This window comes from Oncorhynchus nerka, linkage group LG27, assembly GCF_034236695.1.
Source record: "Oncorhynchus nerka isolate Pitt River linkage group LG27, Oner_Uvic_2.0, whole genome shotgun sequence".
NCBI classification, from domain to species: Eukaryota; Metazoa; Chordata; class Actinopteri; order Salmoniformes; family Salmonidae; genus Oncorhynchus; species Oncorhynchus nerka.
Window position 1 is genome coordinate 4,743,765 of NC_088422.1, and position 5,752 is coordinate 4,749,516.

Genomic DNA, 5,752 nt, shown 5'->3' on the forward strand with positions numbered 1-5,752 from the left:
TCCAGACCGACACCCAGACCTCCAGACACCCAGACCCTCCAGACCCCCAGACACCCAGACCTCCAGACACAGACCCCCAGACCCCCAGACACATCCAGACCCCAGACCCCCAGACCTCCAGACACATCCAGACCCCCAGACTCCCAGACAGACCCCCCAGACCCCCAGACTCCCAGACCCCCAGACACACAGACCCCCAGACCTCCAGACCTCCAGACCCCCAGACCTCCAGACACAGACCCCCAGACCTCCAGACCTCCAGACCTCCAGACCCCCAGACACAGACCTCCAGACACCCAGACCTCCAGACAGACAGACCCCCAGACCACAGACCAGACCTCCAGACCTCCAGACCTCCAGACCTCCAGACATAGACCCCCAGACCTGCAGACCTCCAGACCTCCAGACACACAGACCTCCAGACCTCCAGACCCCCACACACACAGACCTCCAGACCCCCAGAGACCCAGACCTCCAGACCCCCAGACCTCCAGACCTCCAGACCTCCAGACCTCCAGACCCCCAGACACACAGACCTCCAGACCTCCAGACCTCCAGACACACAGACCTCCAGACCTCCAGACCCACAGACCCCCAGACACCCAGACCCCCAGACACACAGACCCCCAGACACACAGACCCCCAGACCTCCAGACCTCCAGACCCCCAGACCACCAGACCTCCAGACCCCCAGACACACAGACCTCCAGACCTCCATACCTCCAGACACACAGACCTCCAGACCTCCAGACCTCCAGACCTCAGGACACACAGACCTCGAGACACCCAGACCTCCAGACACACAGACCTCCAGACCTCCAGACCTCCAGACCTCCAGACACATAGACCCCCAGACCTCCAGACCTCCAGACCTCCAGACACACAGACCTCCAGACATCCAGACCCCCAGACCCCCAGACCTCCAGACCTCCAGACCCCCAGACCCCCAGACCTCCAAACCTCCAGACCCACAGACACCCAGACCTCCAGACCTCCAGACCCCCAGACCTCCAGACACATAGACCTCCAGACACCCAGACCTCCAGACACACAGACCTCCAGACCTCCAGACCTCCAGACACATAGACCCCCAGACCTCCAGACCTCCAGACCCCCAGACATCCAGACCTCCAAACCTCCAGACACCCAGACCTCCAGACCCCAGACACATAGACCTCCAGACACATAGACCCCAGACACCCAGAACCCCAGACCCCCAGACCCCAGACACATAGACCCCCAGACCCCCAGACTCCCAGACAGACCCCCAGACCCAGACTCCCAGACCCCCAGACACCCAGACCCCCAGACCCCCAGACACCCAGACCTCCAGACACATAGACCCCCAGACCTCCAGACCTCCAGACCCCCAGACCTCCAGACCTCCAGACCCCAGACCTCCAGACCTCCAGACCTCCAGACCCCCAGACACACAGACCTCCAGACCTCCAGACACACAGACCCCCAGACCTCCAGACCTCCAGACCTCCAGACACACAGACCCCACCCAGACCTCCAGACCTCCAGACCTCCAGACCAGACACTCCAGACCTCCAGACCCCAGACCCCAGACACACAGACCTCCAGACCTCCAGACCTCCAGACACACAGACCTCCAGACCTCCAGACCCCCAGACCTCCAGACCTCCAGACCCCCAGACACCAGACCTCCAGACCCCCAGACAGACCTCCAGACCTCAGACCTCCAGACCTCCAGACCTCCAGACACACAGACCTCCAGACCTCCAGACCTCCAGACACACAGACCTCCAGACCTCCAGAGACCCAGACCTCCAGACACATAGACCCCCAGACCTCCAGACCTCCAGACCTCCAGACCTCCAGACATCCAGACCCCCAGACACACAGACCTCCAGACCTCCAGACCTCCAGACCTCAGACCCCCAGACCCCAGACCTCCAAACCTCCAGACCCACAGACCCCAGACCTCCAGACCTCCAGACCCCCAGACCACACAGACCTCCAGACACCCAGACCTCCAGACACACAGACCTCCAGACCTCCAGACCTCCAGACACATAGACCCCCAGACCTCCAGACCTCCAGACCCCCAGACATCCAGACCTCCAAACCTCCAGACACCCAGACCTCCAGACCCCCAGACATCCAGACCTCCATACCTCCAGACACCCCCCAGACACCCAGACACATAGACCCCCAGACACCCAGACCTCCAGACCTCCAGACCCCCAGACATCCAGACCTCCAGACCTCCAGACCTCCAGACCTCCAGACACATAGACCCCCAGACCTCCAGACCTCCAGACCTCCAGACACACAGACCTCCAGACATCCAGACCCCCAGACACACAGACCTCCAGACCCCCAGAGACCCAGACCTCCAGACCTCCAGACCCCCAGACCCCCAGACCTCCAAACCTCCAGACCCACAGACACCCAGACCTCCAGACCTCCAGACCCCCAGACCTCCAGACACATAGACCTCCAGACACCCAGACCTCCAGACACACAGACCTCCAGACCTCCAGACCTCCAGACACATAGACCCCAGACCTCCAGACCTCCAGACCCCAGACATCCAGACCTCCAAACCTCCAGACACCCAGACCTCCAGACCCCCAGACATCCAGACCTCCATACCTCCAGACACATAGACCCCCAGACACCCAGACACATAGACCCCCAGACCCCAGACCTCCAGACCCCCAGACATCCAGACCTCCAAACCTCCAGACCTCCAGACCTCCAGACCCCACACACACAGACCTCCAGACCCCCAGAGACCCAGACCTCCAGACCCCCAGACCTCCAGACCTCCAGACCTCCAGACCTCCAGACCCCCAGACACACAGACCTCCAGACCTCCAGACACACAGACCTCCAGACCTCCAGACCCACAGACCCCCAGACACCCAGACCCCCAGACACACAGACCCCAGACACACAGACCCCCAGACCTCCAGACCTCCAGACCCCCAGACCACCAGACCTCCAGACCCCCAGACACACAGACCTCCAGACTCCAGACCTCCATACCTCCAGACACAGACCTCCAGACCTCCAGACCTCCAGACCTCAGGACACACAGACCTCGAGACACCCAGACCTCCAGACACACAGACCTCCAGACCTCCAGACCTCCAGACCTCCAGACACATAGACCCCCAGACCTCCAGACCTCCAGACCTCCAGACACACAGACCTCCCAGACCCCAGACCAGACCTCCAGACCTCCAGACCCCAGACCCCAGACCTCCAAACCTCCAGACCCCCACAGACACCCCAGACCTCCAGACCTCCAGACCCCCAGAGCTCCAGACACATAGACCTCCAGACACCCAGACCTCCAGACACACAGACCTCCAGACCTCCAGACCTCCAGACACATAGACCCCCTCCAGACCTCAGACCCCCAGACCTCCAGACCCCAGACCTCCAGACCCCCCCCAGACACAGACACCAGACCTCCAAACCTCCAGACCCCCAGACACATAGACCTCCAGACCGACAGACCCCAGACCCCAGACACCCCCAGACCTCCAGACCTCCAGACCCCCAGACCCCAGACCTCCAGACCCCAGACCCCCCAGACACATAGACCCCAGACCCCCAGACCCCAGAACCCCCAGACCCCCAGACCCCAGACACATAGACCCCAGACCCCCACCCAGACCTCCAGACAGACAGACACCAGACCTCCAGACCCCCAGACCTCCAGACCTCCAGACCCCCAGACCTCCAGACCTCAGACCTCCAGACACACAGACCTCCCAGACCTCCAGACCTCCAGACACCCCTCCAGACCTCCAGACCTCCAGACACACAGACCTCCCAGACCTCCAGACCACAGACCAGACCCCCTCCAGACCTCCAGACCTCCCTCCAGACCCCAGACAGACCTCCCAGACCTCCAGACCTCCAGACCCCCAGACAGACCTCCAGACAGACCTCCCTCCAGACCTCCAGACCTCCAGACCCACCTCCAGACCTCCAGACCTCCAGACCTCCCTCCAGACCTCCAGACACACAGACCTCCAGACCTCCAGACCCCAGACCTCCAGACCTCCAGACACACAGACCTCTCCCTCCAGACCTCCAGACCTCCAGACAGACCTCATAGACCTCCAGACCCCAGACCTCCAGGACAGACCTCCAGACCTCCAGACACACAGACCTCCAGACCTCCAGACCCCCAGACACACACAGACCTCCCTCCAGACCTCCCTCCAGACACACAGACCCTCCAGACCTCCAGACCAGACCTCCAGACCTCCCCCCCAGACCTCCAGACCCCCAGGACCACAGACCTCCAGACCTCCAGACCTCCAGACCTCCAGACCCCCCCCAGACACACAGACCTCCCTCCAGACCCCAGACCTCAGACCTCCAGACCTCCAGACCCCCAGACCTCCAGACCTCCAGACCTCCAGACCCCAGACCTCCAGACCCCAGACAGACCTCCAGACCTCCAGACCTCCAGACACACAGACCTCCAGACCTCCAGACCTCCAGACCTCAGGACACACAGACCTCGAGACACCCAGACCTCCAGACACACAGACCTCCAGACCTCCAGACCTCCAGACCTCCAGACACATAGACCCCAGACCTCCAGACCTCCAGACCTCCAGACCCACAGACACCCAGACCTCCAGACATCCAGACCCCCAGACCTCACAGACCTCGAGACCCCAGACCTCCAGACACACAGACCTCCCCTCCAGACCTCCAGACCTCCAGACACATAGACCCCCAGACCTCCAGACCTCCAGACCTCCAGACCTCCAGACCCCAGACACACAGACCTCCAGACCTCCAGACCTCCAGACCTCCAGACCCCCAGACCCCCAGACCTCCAAACCTCCAGACCCAGACCTCCAGACCTCCAGACACCCAGACCTCCAGACCTCCAGACCCCCAGACCTCCAGACACATAGACCTCCAGACACCCAGACCTCCAGACACACAGACCTCCAGACCTCCAGACCTCCAGACACAAACCTAGACCCCCAGACCTCCAGACCCTCCAGACACATAGACCTCCAGACCCCCCTCCAGACATCCAGACCTCCAAACCTCCAGACACCCAGACATCCAGACCCCTCCAGACATCCAGACCTCCATACCTCCAGACACATAGACCCCCAGACACCCAGACACATAGACCCCCAGACACCCAGACCTCCAGACCTCCAGACCCCCAGACATCCAGACCTCCAAACCTCCAGACATCCAGACCTCCAGACCACCAGACGCCCCAGACCCCCAGACATCCAGACCTCCAAACCTCCAGACCTCCAGACCTCCAAACCTCCAGACCTCCAGACCTCCAAACCTCCAGACATCCAGACCTCCAAACCTCCAGACATCCAGACCTCCAAACCTCCAGACATCCAGACCTCCAAACATCCAGACATCCAGACCTCCAAACCTCCAGACATCCAGACCTCCAGACCTCCAGATGCCCTGACATATTCTGAGCTTTCTTATATCTCCTAGATATAGGGACAATCACTTCAAAAACGTGTTTCTTATTATTTATTTTTATTATTGTCTTATAAGCCATTTATGAATGTGTTATTCAATGAGTTAGAGGCTGAAATCAATATTAAATAAAATGGTATTCAATAAGTTGATGGGTTATATTTATATTATATTTTATATTATATATTTATATTATATATTTAGGAGAATGTTTCACAGCTTTGGGGTTTTTCAACAAACTAGCTCTCACAGTCTCAGGTCAAAGTTAGACGTTCATTCATGTTTC

The 5,752-nt window shown here is 60.1% G+C and overlaps 1 pseudogene; it reads left to right on the forward strand.

The window, feature by feature from the left end:
* The first annotated feature begins 473 nt into the window (after positions 1 to 473).
* On the forward strand, positions 474 to 5,481 carry LOC135565463 (proteoglycan 4-like; annotated as a pseudogene).
* Positions 5,482 to 5,752: the final 271 nt, after the last annotated feature.